Source organism: Taeniopygia guttata, chromosome 2, assembly GCF_048771995.1.
Source record: "Taeniopygia guttata chromosome 2, bTaeGut7.mat, whole genome shotgun sequence".
NCBI classification, from domain to species: domain Eukaryota; kingdom Metazoa; phylum Chordata; class Aves; order Passeriformes; family Estrildidae; genus Taeniopygia; species Taeniopygia guttata.
Window position 1 is genome coordinate 42,005,999 of NC_133026.1, and position 15,249 is coordinate 42,021,247.

The 15,249-nt window shown below is 45.1% G+C and overlaps 1 non-coding gene across 1 annotated transcript; it reads right to left on the reverse strand.

Annotated features, from left to right (window-relative positions):
* Nucleotides 1-711: 711 nt before the first annotated feature.
* Nucleotides 712-15,236, reverse strand: LOC121469249 (uncharacterized). The gene is made up of 2 exons (XR_012054591.1): nt 15,015-15,236; nt 712-13,083 (listed from the first exon to the last, which is right to left on the reverse strand). It is a non-coding gene; the product is annotated as an uncharacterized protein (transcript).
* Between the last annotated feature and the right edge of the window lie 13 nt (nt 15,237-15,249).

The window sequence follows — 15,249 nt, forward strand, 5'->3', positions numbered from 1 at the left end:
AGAGCTATCTATTCAGAGGCAGCACCGTGAACACATTCAATTAAAACTGCGAAGCATCATCTTGAAAAAGGGGATACGGCAACTGCATTTCACACTAGGAGCCAGACCTCACCTCAAGGGATACACTACATGCTCTTGCAAGGTGGAAGAGTTCATCCTTCCCATGACAAAAAAAAAAAAAAAAATCTGCAGAGGAGGAAACACTTACCTTAAATTCTTTTTGGAGAGAAAAAAATTAATTAAAAAAATATCAACAAAAGAGGTCGGCTCCAGCACCTTGAAGAGCAAACGCATCTGCGAAGACGCTGGCGAGAGCGAGCGGAGCGGCGAGGCGGCAGCGAGCGAAGCAGGGGTGACTGTGGTTGTGCCCCCTTTCCCGGCAGCAGGCATGACAATGCGCCAACACCCCCTCCACGGCACAGCAGGCAACTGTAGCCAGGAGACAGAGGTGCTTAAATTAGAAAACCGCTGCCAGAGGAAATAAACGGGAACCACAGCGACCCCCTCGACCCCAGCCGCTATCAAATCCGGGAAGATATAGTGCACATCTGTTTTACGAGGCCCCCAGGGAGCTCCAACTCCAGCTACTTACCCTGTCTGCATTATTAATAGATGTTAATGGCGCCATTATATCGAAAAGAAGCCTCTTCCTCTTTATATTATGGAAATTCCAAAATTCCAAGTTAGGTTTGTTTGTGATTTTTTAATTTAAAAAAAAAAAAAAAAAAAGGCAACAAACCCTACACGCCATGAGGCAGCAAAGAGCTTCTTGGTCCTGCAAACTGCAGAGCTGCACCCTCTCCCTTCACTCTGCCTTCCCCAGTCATCCTCAATATACTGATTTGGTAGACAAAATCGATTCAAAGCAGCAAACAACTGCAATAAAGCAAGCAGGCAGACAAAGACTTCCTGCCATAAGGCAACTCCTGAATACACAATTTTCTTTTTAATAAGGTTCTGAAATTTTTCAGCTAGAGCACATACATTTATTCCCATGCAAATGATGCAGTATAAAGAATAGCATAATCCCACACCATTCAGATTTTTCTTACCAAAATGCATAGTTTATTTCTTCAGCAGAAGTTATCTGTCACCTCAAAAAGTAATATTTAGACTGACTTGACAATAAAGTATCTTCTGTCAAGCTTTTGATTTAGTTGATGAATAAAGGAATGTGACCTAAAGTATCCCTAGGCTGTATTTTGTTAATGCCTGGATTTCCTCCGGGTCCATTCATAGGTGTACTGCAGTCATGCACCAAAGTGTCAAAAGACCTTCCACAAAAGATATTGACCTATTTTAATCTGATCCATGTATAAATGCAATGGAGCTACCACTGGGAATAAAGTGAACCAAAGATGTATTTTTAACCCCTTTATAGCACTGTACGCAGGAGGAACAAATGCACATCAATAACAAACATACCCTCAAAGACTGCATGAGAATGCAGTTTGCTTTAACTGGATCTCTTCCACTGGTGTTAAGAGTAATGTGAAATGCTACTGCTTCTTGGAGAGCCAGGTACATCTCTGCACTTTGGCATTGCTGTCAGATAATTTTGACCAGCTCAAAAAAAAAAAAAAAAAGAAAAAAACCCAAAAAAACAGAAATGCCAAAACAGTACGCTTCCCCAAGACAGCTTTTACTATGCTACACAAGATAACTAATTAAACTCAAATAAAAAAAAAAACCTCAACGTCTCAAACTGCAGAGGAAAAGAAAAAGGCATCCTTAAGGATGGAAAGACCCCAGAAATAATTGCACGATGAAATTTTTTGCGTACGTGGGGGCAGGCTGGGGAGAGCGAACGTGTCAAGAATCACCTTCTTGTGCTGCAGATGCATGCTGCAGCTGTTTGCTGGCTTCCCACAAATGAATGAAAAGTGCCGCTAATTCTTCCAAGACAAATGTAACCGATTGGCTTTGTTGCCTGCTCGCCTCTGTGGCTTTTGAGACCACGCAAGTACGCTGCAGACGCAAAATCACAGGGTCTGGCTGTATTAACTGAATTACAGACAGCGCTGATGTGATCATCTTCATCTCTCTCTCGCGCTCTCTAATTATTTATCCAGATCAAGCCTGACTGCTGGAAAATTAGCTCTCTACAGGAGGTAACCGAGCTGAAAGGTTCTTTTTACCAAGAAATGATGGGCTGGCCTCTAGCAGTACATATGCCAGCGTGCAGTTGTAAGGAAATGTCACAAGATGTAAATCTGCAAGTAGATTTCTCATCCTCCCAGAAAAAGAAATAAGACATTTTTAGAAGATATAAATATATATATATATTTATACAGACACAGAAAATAAGTAACCGCCCAAATTCGTGACCCTGAACTTAAAAGAATTTATTTAAAATTAAAAGAGAGAAGATGTATATTAGTCACATCTTTTCATTGCTTTACACAGTCAGTCCCACTTGTCTGTGTATGAACAAGTTCATACAGTGTTTCACTTGCCCAAGATTTTCACTTCTTGCCAGCAACTGCAATGAGACCACGTTTTAGTTCTGATGCTTAGGGGGAGAAAGGACAGCAACATTTTAGTTACTGAATCAAGCCAACCCACAGCAGAATGAACAAAGCATAAAAAAACAGGATAGTAGGGGTTGTTTTTAAGCTCAAGGTACTGTTTTAGCCTGTAGCAATCTTAAAGCAACTGTGAATGTAATTTTTTTTTAGTTAAATAAATGGAAAATGAAAAGTGTTAAACCAGCGAGACAAACAAGGGTAGTTTAAAAGGAATAGCTTTGAAATTATTTTCCAATTAGCGAGACTGTCATTACAAGTCAATTTGTTATACTGCATGCATATATGGATGTACACGTTTTTAATACATTTTAATGCACGTTTTGGTCCAATTCTGGTCACATGTAGGCCAGTATAAATTTTAGTGCTGGAGAGCTTTAACTTACCATTTGACGCATTAAACACACTAAACGTGGACATTAAAACAATGCGGCAGCATGAAACAAACATACCGATTTTGATAGCTACAACCTTCGGAACTTAATTGTTTGGACAGCAAAAAAAGAAGCAGATTCCAGGCTGAATCTCTCTGCTTGCTGCACTTGCAGCAGTTTCAGCATTCAAGCCTCCCTCGATCATTTAATTGCATTGGGTGTTATGCATGCCAGGGATGGGTGAGAATAGTTGTCAACCCACCTGACTGCAGAACAAAGAGCATTTTTTCTTCCAGCATTTGTTACTGATGCTTGAGCCACACCCTGCGTCCTTACCGAACACACTCTTTCTCACATTTTCCTTTTTCCTTCCCACACAGAGAGACGATTTCTTCCCAATAATAAAAGAATAGCCATTCTCTAGAATAACTACCCTGGGTTTCACCATTTTTTTAATCCCCTGTGGGTTTACTTTTAAGTGACCAAGGAGGATTGCGGGTGCTGCTGCAGGGATGCCTCAGCATCCCACAACCTGGCTCCCCTTGCTCTGCTTGGGATAGTGGTGGCAGATGAAGGGCCTCACCCTGCTCACCCAGCCACAGGAGAGAGAGGGCATAGCCTCCAGAGCACTTGAGGGTGTAAAAAAAATACCCAACCAACCAACCAAAAAAACCCAAAACCTAACCCTACAACAAGAGGGAAACCCTTTACCTGGCATCTCTACCCACCAACCCCAGGAACCTGACTGTGAGGTTGAAATACTCTGGGTGGCATTAACCCCTAATAGCTTTTTGCCACCATGTGCTCCCTATCACATTCCTTCAAATCCTCCAACAGCTGGCAGTTTGCAAGGTTGAACTCCTCCTGGTCTGGTTGGTCCGTTGCTCTGCACGAAGACGCTTCTGCCCTTCATTTTTTGCCTACATCCCCATTAGCACTGCAAATCACACACACTTGTCTCTCCAGAATCAGATACAAGAACAAAATCCCTTGCAGGCTAGCTACACAACACACAAAAACCTATTATGTTTTTTGCAGATTTGTATAAACAGGTATATTCCTGACTGGATTTATTTATAAAATGACCAAGCAATGTAAAGTGAGATACAGCCAATGCAGAAACTGGTACCCGCAAAGCAACTCACATCCCTTTTCCTGCCTGTCTGAAAAAATCTCCTCCATCACCTCAATTATCTCTTCCAAAAAGTCTGGGGACAATCAAACACCACAGCTTCTAACACTGACCCCCACCAACCATGAGGTGTAGCAACAACTTGGCTGTGGTTTTGGTGGCTCCATACGAGCAGGTAGGTCCTAAGCATCTTTAGAGTCAACAATGCAGCCCTGCCCCTCTGCATCTGCCGAGGCATCGGTTACACTTTCTGACCTAATAAAAGTAGCAGGAATGGTGGCTTTCACCAAGTTTCAGGGAAGGTGGAGTTAAGGAATGGTATGATTTAGCCTGGACTATCTTTGCAAGCAGGAGTAGAGGGATTACTTATTTTTTTCTGTTTCCCTGACACAGCACATGCATCCAATGTGCTTCCCAATCCTAGCCCAGGTTGCCCAAAAGAGTTTAACGAGAAATGCTATGGCCTCTGTGAGGTTTGGTGTAGGGCTTTGTTTTTTTTGTTTTAAAAAGAGCTTTTGTTCAGCTGTTCCTTGGTATTTGATATGTTATCATCCACCAGCCACGCACCACTGAAGGGAAGCCGCGGTGCTCTTGGGCTGTGGCTAAATTCTGCGTCAAACAGAAAAGCGTCTGACGCAAAATCAAAGAAACTGTTGCCACTTGAACCTTTGAGATGCAGAAAAATAAAACCCTTTTAACTTTTGATCCCATGACTGTTGAATAACCAGCAAAGACAGCTTTGAAAAAAAAACCAAAAAACCAACAATCTGTATATCCCTGGACACATTAGACTGCCAACTGCGGAATGTTCTTGTTACTATTCTGAAATAAGAGTGTGGGTGGAGGTACCTACTAAAGCTTTCTACTGCTACTGCCACCATTGCTACTAATGGGGTAGGTGTTTCCAGAAATCCCTGCTCCTAAGGAGAAGCCTGACTTGCATCTGTGCCTCTGCTGGGACAGACTGAGGACAGGAGTTTCTTGAACCATCTGTTATTTGCATCACCGCTGCATGGGGATGCCAGCCTGTGACAGCACCCAGACCTGCTCCAGGCACAGCGGCAGCCAGGGAAGAACAAGATGAGCCATGAAGGGAAGCCACCAAGACTAGGATGGCCACTGAGAGACAGGCAGGCAGCAGAGTATGTGATGCTGATATGACTGGGCAGGATCTGGCAGTTGCCATGAAAAACCCCACTTTCCACGAGACAGCAGATTAGTGGCTTTTAAGGCACCTTGTTGGTGAAGGCATCACAGTATGGGAGTATGGGAAGAGGGACTCTTGCCCCAGCTCCACAGGCTTGCTCCACTGTGAGCTGCCACACTGTTCACTCAAACCTCACCAGGATTCAACACACAGTGGACCCACATGGCAGAAAATCAACAGCTTCTCTCCCCCCACCCAGTAGCAGTGACCGGAGGTCCTGCCTGTATCTCTGGGGCAGTACAGCCACCAGACAGCCCCAGAACTTTCCCGCTGCACTCATCTGTGCATCACACTGCACCCTGCTAGGTACCCATTTTCAATAAGATGGAAGTGTCTGTTGAATTTTCATGGAACCTTCAACTTGTTTTCCTAACACTGCTGGATTATCTTTTAAACTGATCAAATCTGCTCAAGACTTAGGTAAGTAGGTTTTACACAGTCACTGTTATGTCACTGAACACGTGTCTGAAGGAAAACCAGGAGGTCTCCAGAGTACTGCATGAATAGACAACAAGTCCTAAAATAAAAAAAGCAGTACAGAGCACCACAACTCTCAATATAAATAGGTATGTGAATACTCAGCACCCTTCTTAGAGATGCTCATGTTGAACCCGGGCAGTTTATCCACTTTTTGGCATATTAGCTGGACCTGCTGAGATCAAAAGAAAACCAGCAGATTTTAATGGGAGTAGAATTGTACTAGCAAGTACCAGGACTTGTTGGTTTTTGGATTATGAGTGTACTGATAATCCCATTGCCATTCAACCTCTGCATCCCTCAAACAGACTTTGTTTCCCAGCTGGGCACCAGCCTCCTGGCACATGGACAGCAAGAAGATGCTCTGAGGTTCCCTGTACCTAATGCATCTACAACCCCCAGTGTGTCCCCTGCAGCACCTGGGTGATCCACCAGTTCCCTTTTCTGACATATGCTGCATCTTCCCTCCCAGAGAACTCACCTCCCACCGGCGTTCCCTGGAAGGAATCCTGATCCTTCTGACCTTTCTGAATACAAGCCCTTCCGGTCTTTATTTTCTTAAATAATCCCTATCCAGCTGTTGCCAGGCACACTTACTTTTTCCACTTTCCATTCTTCAGGCAAATTTCCACCCTCTGTGCAAGGCTGTAAAATTGTTGCTGTAGGTCTCTGGGAGTCTTTACCTCCCTCCCAGCCTCCTTTACTTTCTCTGAAATTGCTTTCCTAGTTAAAAAAGCCTGCAAGCTGTTTCTTGACCATACCCAATCCTCCCATCACTTTGTCAGGAGCACTGGACTGTCTTTTACAGTCAGAGACAGTGATGATAAATGACAGCCTCCATAATCCAGCAAGTGCTGCTGTCCAGGGGCGAAAGTCACAGGCAGATGTGGAGCCTTCCCACTGAGAACACCACAGAGGGAGGAGAGCACATCACTCACAGCAGTAAATCCCATCCTCACTTCAGCTGCTCAGCTTCAAGTAGTGTCAAAGCCCCCTTTGCAGGCTACAGAGCACACAGTGCTTCCAAGTCTTCTCTTGCCAGCAGACTTTGTTTTTACTTAAAGTACAAAACAAGGAAAAAAGCATCTACTGTTATCCAAAAGAAGACTGCATGCAACCCTGTACACTCCCCACTCCAGCAGCTCTGATATTGACAGCCAGCTGGATAATGCATTCAAGCACTCTGGGGATCAAACCCTTTATCCAGGAAATCTGTCCCTGTTTGCTAAAGGAGCCCCTGGTGAGTAGGTTTTGAGGAGTGGAGATTCAAACCATGCTTCCCACTTCACTACTAACCAAAGTGGGTTAGGAAGCAGGACTGACAGCCAGCAGCAAACTGCCCTTCTTCCAAAAGAATCACAAACATCTTTACAAATATTAGACCTCACAGTATGCTTGGAAGATGTCAATAAACATCATTTCTACCACCTCACCCAAGTCTTTGCTGAAAAAGCAATGCTAGAGGGATGCTTATCTATGTGTCCAAGGTCAGGCTTGGCATCTGTGACAGATTGAGCCATCTTAAATCCCTGCACATCCAGCCTTCAATCCTAGAATTAGACACCAGGTAGTGCCTCTAACTTTTAAAGAAGAAGCATTGAAGGAAAAGAAAAAAATTTTACAGCCTAGCTGGAAACCCACTGGAAGACCTGAAGAGGTTATAGTTCCGAAATCAGCTGTAGCACCATCCTCCCTTCTGGGAGCAAGCTTTTCCCTGCCAGTACCAGCTCCAAGCTCCTCAGGCTGTGCCCATTCTCAATGGCTCCCAGAACCAGTAACATACCAGACTGGGATGGGGAGAAAGCAGGGCATAACTCACACTAGGAGTGTGGGGTTTTGTCCAGCCTTCTCTCTGGTCTTTCCTTGGCTCTCTTGCACCTGCACATCAGCCAAGAGCAGAGATGTAAAACTACAGCCACCAGTGTCTTCACCAATACGATATGTACCTCAGCATGCCAAAAATGTTTCCACTGGCTTCCAGTGAACCTGAAGCCCTTAATGGTGACTTGCAAGCCGAGCTGGTGCCAAAGCACTGGTACCTGCTCTGGCACAGCAAGGCTGATGATCACCTGTAACACGTGTGGCATTTGTCACTGAGGGCTAGATTTTTCTTTCTTGAGGCTAGACTACCCTGTTCTGGTAAGCTGGCTAACTCTGTATTGGAGAGCAGGTGGTAAGAGACTCTTTACTAGTGCCTTTTGCAGATCCTCCTCTCTCAGGAGGACACTGTGCCAGGGGAAGGGGACGCACAGCCGCGATGTGGCCACCGGTGGGGAATGCCCCGGCTCAACTGCAGTCAACAGCACCATTCCCCTGGCAGTGCTTTTGGTCTCTGCCTTGCTAATATTTGTTTTAAGAGGTCTGATGAGTCAAGCTGCTCAGGATGAAAGTCCACAGCCTGCCGGCAATGTGAGTGAGAACACGGAGCCTGTGCTAGCAGAGGATGCCAGGAGTGCAGGGTGCACCTCAGCTGAGCTAATGGGACCACGAGCCAGCAGCAATGACTTGGGGCTTACTGCTGTAAGCCCAGACAAGAAAAACTAAGGCAGCCATTTTCCTGCAGTGTGCTACAAAACTGTCTGCGGCATCGTTGCCGTGATAGTTAACCAAAATGAAAATTGACAATCTTTTTTTCCCCAGTTGTAGTCTAAATCTAGACTAGATCTGTTTTCAGAAGCATTCTAATTTAGGCTTACACTTTAGTAAATCCTTAAAATTAACGATTTGCTATCTGTCAGCCTCCAAGACAAATATCGGTTTTCAGCAGAACCAAGAAGAGCTGAAAACTCAGGCGAAGCTATCCATCCCAGGTGAGGTGCACAGGGGGAATTGTGACCCATCAGAATGCCAAGGAACTTGAGTCCAGCTTTGCAACTTCCTGCACATAAAGCCTGCATGTTCCTTCAAGACTTACATCCTTCATGCAAGTGAGACAGAAAAATGAAATCTATTCAACAGGGAAAGCAGTCTTTCACAAAGAGAAAATCCACATTTTTTCCTCATCTCTATCTTCCTTGCTCAGATTTGTCTTTTTTATGCGTCAAGAAAAATTAAATTCCAAATTTGCAAGAATTAACATCATATTGCTGCATTACAGAGGACCACAGTCACTACAGAGGATGAACAGCATGAGTCCACAAGGGCAGCTGTGGCTTTATATCAGCTAAAGCGGTCACCATTTGTTTTTCTTTATCTTGAAATTGATGGGTTTGCTTTTAAAGTTCAAAAGTATTAAAATGGGATCAGACCCTTCAGTGGAAATAAAACAACAAAATCCAAGTCTCTTGGTTTGTTTAGAAAGGCCAACCTTCTTCCAAAACACTCCTAATTTTAATTGATTTATATGCTAGACAAACAGTTAAAAAAGAAAAAGGAAGAGACTCCCAGCCATTTTTCCACCCAGTAAGACCCACTGGGCAAACAAACTCATATTCATTATTTACCTTGGGGCAGGGCCCTGACTCCTTAACCGGGTTAAGGACCCCATTGTGTTAATCTTTACATTAGTCCAGTGCAACATGCCTCATAATTAAACAAAGTAATGTCAATCCCTCTTTAGTAAGGGGGCTGGGACAAATGACACCAACCCCCTCCTCCCTACACAGGCACTGTGGTATAATCTGCCACCGCCTATAAATGCTGCCATTCGTCTTTTCTTTAGATGCATTGCAGGAGTATTTCCATATAAGCCTTATTATAATAAAAACGACAGTGTGACAAACAGCTTTGCAAATAGGTCTGCTGCTCCAACAAAGCACAGACACAACACGCTGATTTGCAGCAATACCCCACAAAATTCAGAAGTGCTACTAGTTGATTTGAAATCCAGTAAATTTAGGTGGTTGCTTTATCTTCTTCATCACGATACCTATTTCCTTGACAAAGCTGAAGAAGTAGAACATGTGCTCAATGCCTGCAACTGTTCCCCCAATCCTTTCCTTCTCCTCCCCTCCAATTTACATTGATTACAGGTTTCAAAGTCTTAGAGATTCATTTTTAAGTTCTGTTTAAAATGCTGATTTTTACTTGTTTTCTTTTCATCCAGATCAATAATACTCAGACGATAAATATGTACCATTTACCATTTATACTTTTTCATCTTATTGAATATTCTACAGCAAGCCTAAGAAAAATCAGTTCCTGGATAGCACTTACATTTCCCCTCTCTAGCCTATTCCCTGTTTTATCTATAACACAATACATGAGCCTGAGTGTGTTCTATTAACACAGACACCCGTTATAACATTCAGACATTAAGTGCAGCAGAAAGGAGCTGCATCTTAAAACGTTCACTGCTCATTAAAAAGTTTGTCTAATTTTATGATGACAGTTCAGCGCATACATTATTCTCTGCGAAACAGTGCCCCAGTGTTAAGACATCAACCACATCAGTTTTCTATTCAGTCTTCACCGAGAGATGAGAAGCCACCATTTTCTTTTTGATACATGCAAACTAAATTGTTTGTCTCTACAGAAAGTGTAAACCACAGAGAATTCTGCATTTCAGTGGCGATACTGTCACCTAGCATTAAAAACAAGTATTAATTTGTAAATCAACCTCCTCAATCGTGTTCAAAGGAAGTAATTAAGCATTTAATGTACTAACAAACCAGCACAAATATTAGTTCTGTTTCCAAGGTATCTCACAACTATATAAAATTCCCCTCACGCTGATGATCTGCATCAGAACAGACTCTTCTACACCATTTGCAATAGATGCAGGCTTACCAGACTTGCACAAGGTACACAATTTATACTGCTTCAAATTTAGCAACACATAAATAGCTGCTTACACATATCGGGGACTATTAGACTTGATTTTACATTCTAGAGCATTAAAAAAACAACAGCGTCTTGCCAGTATCCTGCTTACGAAATGCTACAAATTCTTTAACAGTCATGCAGTAAATTCAGCATTTAAAAAAAAGAAGCTCAAAATCATTTTTCTAGCAAGAGTATTTAGGAATGCCTTACCTCATTAAAATAAAGTTTTAAACAATGTCTACATTTAACTTACATAATGCACTGGGTTTGCTGTAATTATCTAGTAATTCCAACTATTCAGTAATACAGGAGTCTTAAAGCACAGCTTAGAAACGGGAAGATTTGTATTTTCCAGCAACCCTGTGAAACTCTGGTGAAGTTAGTTCATTGCACTGACAAGAAAAGAAACCTCAAAACCAGTCAGGCAAAGTAGTTTAGTAGCTGTATACGGGGCTTTCTTTCGCTTGAGGCTTTAATAATTTCCACAGGCACAATTTCACAAATCATCTTTCAAACTCTGAATAGCCATGTTGCGATAAGAACTAAAGCTGCCAGAGTCGTGGCTCTCCAGTAATGCACAAAAATCCCGATATACTGGGTGGCGACTGAAAGATACATTAATTAACTTTGTTTTCCTGGTTTTAAAAAGGTCAAGTGGGATGCTGACTGCCAGTCAACCACTTTGTTTCAGGCATTTTTATTAGACAAAAGGCTTACAGTTAGCACTGCATTGTGCCCCACCCAGCTGGCTGAGAATTGTCATCTTCTCACTCCATTAGGCTGTAGGGCTGTATCACTATTTCCTAATTAAGCATTCCTTCCGATACATGTGTCTACCTTATAAACACACTCTGTTCTTTCCCTCCCCTCCTAAATAATCTTTTGGCAGGTCAGGCACGAGGGAAAAAAAACAAAACAAAATAAACCCAAAACAAACCCATGAATGAAACAAGGAACAGGATAGTACTGACCTTTTCTTGTAATAACGTTTTGCATCTCTCCCTCCCTTGCTGGTTTCTTAAACTAGGAAACCACTTATTTAAAAATTAATTACCCGAAGGAAAAAAACCCAACCCTTCTTCAAAGCACACACTCCTCCCCAAAACCAGGCAAGCCTATATTGGCAGCTTTTTATTCTAAATATATTTCAAGAATGAGGATTTTTCCATGTACATATCCTACATCAACTTCACTCCATCTGCGTATGACCTATCAAATGCAATGGGTAAAATAAGATGAAGTAAATAGTACTCTTTTCTCTCCTTGCACCATGCATATATATTGACACTACACAAATGCACAGTATGTGAAAAGAATGTTAAAAACTTTATGCTTGTGAAATCCAGGGTATGAGATTTTCAATAAACACATGAATTTAACCATTCATAAAAACAGTAAATGACAAGTTTATCATGAAAGAATGTCACATTTACTTAACCCCTATTTATGTGATTTGAGGCAGCCATACCTTATCATGAAATACCAAGTACACACTGTGAGAGAATATTGAAGACACTACTAGAGTACAGAAAACCATTTCTGTTTTCAAAACAATTCAAAGTAATATAACATTCTCCCAGGTTTATGTACTCTTGGTTTAACTAAACCTCTCATCTATCTTTTAAAATGCAAGCCTCTCTAACAGCGGCCAACAAAAATATTATGCTAATACAAGTAAAAATGGAGCATCTCTTAGCTTGATGGATGAAAAGGGAAATAGTCAGGTAGGACAGTTTTCATGAGAAGGCCCAATTCTTCCCTGCCTTCTATTTCTAAAACTGATCTTATGAGCACCTGTTATTTTTCCTCTCCACAGCATCTTTTAAAAACCGCTCTTACATAGCCAGCCAGCCATCATGCCTATATGCAGTAGCAAGAGTTTTCAGAAATGTGGACTTCTTTTCAAGGTAAAATGCAGGCATATTGTGAAGAAACCTTACTTCTTGAACTAATATTTCTCAGGACGTATTTGACAAGAGTCTATTAACCCACAATTACTTAACCTGTGGTGAAATGCAGCCAACTCTTCCCTTCTGAACGTGCATTTAATACATCGATGTTTCATGCTGGTAAGACAGTTTTCATTCTTATTACATTAAAAATGCTATTTCCACATTAAATAAGCTGAATTCTTTGCCATACCTTACTTTTGCTTTTCAGTTTTCATCTGTTCCTTGACTGTTGAGTGGTATTAATGGAATCCTTGGGGTACCTACCTTCCAACATTTTAATGGTTCAAGCAAGGCCATAACATTGTCACAAATTATTTGAAATACATCTCATTCTTTAACAGGGGATAGATGGTGATAATGCAAGCACTGGAAACACAGGTAAATTCTTTCCTAGTTACTTTTGTTTTTTCGGTATGAAACGCAGAGCCTTTCAGATATTACCCATGATGCCCCAGAACCAAAAACATCTGCAATATGCTACGTTCCCCGTTTGTCGCAATCAACCCACCTATTTAAAGCGGGGGGAAGAGACCATTAATTTACTAAAATACACACACACACACAAAATTCACAGAAAGATCTCCTGTACTTACATGTTGCACTGAGCCGCATGCAGGAAGGTAGCTGTGTCAGTGCCAGCCACGTTGAAGACCTGCAAGACCCAGGTATTTGTGAAGATGTTATTTGATGGCTTTGTGACTTTCAGCCGTAAAATATCCCCCGCTTCCCTAGAGCCACCTACAATTTTGCTAATGATGTTCTAATTTTAAACCTGGTGTGTGAGAGATGGGGTAAGGAGAAACGTTCTAGGTATTTTAACCTCTTGATGCTACAGCTGTAATGCAAGAATGTTTAAGAAACACCTGAAATGCCCCTTCATGAGTAACTATTTCTTTCCTGCTGAAGCAGAAAGGGGCGGGGGGGTGGGGGGATGGTTGGGGGAAGCAATCCCTTGAGCCATGCAGTTCACACCTTCAGAGGTAAGGACCCTGCTTGGTTAGGACAAAAGGTAGGACACACAAGGTGACATTTGGAATCAAGGTCTCCTTCTCAAACACTTTTTCACCTCTTCTCTCTCCAAGTAGGTCACTCCTCTCAGCTGATTTTGTGTAATTGGTCTAGTTTGTTAAAAAGCAAAAAGAACCCGTTCTGCAGCATATGCTACCAGGAGAGCTAGTGCCCTACTGCGGAGGGAGACAGCTTGCTAAAAGCCATTATTGTGAAAAGGAACCATCACCCACTATGGTCATTTTAAACTCGTTTCAGGTTGTGGCAACGTGGATTTCTCAAAACCACGTCAGTAGAAGCAGCACAGCAAAGGCGTTTCCTGGTGGCTCCCTGCTAATGACTGCACCGAGCCACAGCCCGGTCACCAAACCACGACTGCACGAGGGCAGCCGAGCTCTCCACATCCCAAACACGCAGCACTTAAGCTTTACCTCGGCATCCCCCCTCCCGGGTGACAGCGAGATGTGCCGTGTCGGTGCGGAAGCCTGATTGCGCAGTCCCTAGGAAGAGGTGGGTGCTCTGGGGCGCTCCCTTGCCCGGGGAACAGGCGGCACCACTGTTCTGGAACCTTCCTGCGCATGCCAGCCCAGTGCCCGCATCCCAAAATCTGCCTGGCAAAAGCTCGCTCCTGGAAAGCGGCTGCTCTTCCCGACACACCAGCAATCAGAAGAGGGCTTTTTCATAGACTGTATTTCCCAGCGAAAGCTTAAAGTAATTAATCACGCTTTTGCTTGCTCCTTATGGGGCACGTAGTGGCTAGAATGTGATACCCGTTAAGTTTGGAGGGATTTTAACTAAAAAATCCCACAAAACCCAAAACCCAACTGAGACCAGAAACACGCCCCGACAACGGACGTACAGCAGTACCCTTTTCCCCGCAGCTGCTCTCAGGGACGCGTGTCCTGCAACCCCCAGTGGCACAGCCCCGGCTGCGCCGCGCCCGCGGCAGGCTCCGCATCGCCCGCACCGCCCCGCAGCTGGCCGAGGCAGGGCCACTCGCGGCTCCTCCGCGCCAGCCCACGCAGCGGTGCGGGAAGGGCAGGTCGCCAAGGCGAGCCCCCCACACGAAGCATCCTCACCGGGCGGCGGCGGCGCGGCAGCCCGGCCCCGGGATCGGGGTTTTGTTAATGCCACTTCCCAGCTTAAGGAGTTCTAGAAACTTTCCGGGAAGCGCCCGGGGCGAGCCAGGACTGCGCCCGCGGGCTGCCGTAGTGCAGGTGCCCGGCTCCGGCCGAGCATCCCCCCGCACCGGCACCGCGACCCTGGGGCGGGCAGGACGAGAGGCTCCGCTCCGCATCTCGGCGGGTCGGACCGCTGGGGGTCCGCGGGGCTGCACCCACGGGCGCGGCGGAGCCGCGGGGCTGTACCGCCGCCCCCCCGATGTCCGTAGCCCCGCCGCCGCCCACGCCCCCGGCCCCCCGAGCCCCGCAACAGGTACGACCCGGGCGAGCCCCCGCGGCCGCCGCCCCCCGGCACTTTCCCACGGCGGCGGCGGCGGCGCCGCTCCCCCGCCCCCCACGGGGAGGGGATGGGATGGGGGGGCCGGAGCCCCGCGCCCGCCGCCCGCGCACTCACCCCGCAGCAGCCCCGGCTCGGCACGGCTCGCCCACCTGCCGGGGCCCGGCCCGGCGCGGCGGCGGCAGCGGCGGCTCGCAGCCTCCCGTACTGCAGGAGGCAGGCAGGGGCGGGGGCGGCGGGGCCGTATATACCGGGCACCCCCGCCCCCGTTCGCGGGGAGGGGGGGGCCGGTCGGTGCGGGGGGGCGGTGCGGTGAGCGCGCGCGCGCGGCGACGGCGACGATCAGGTGACG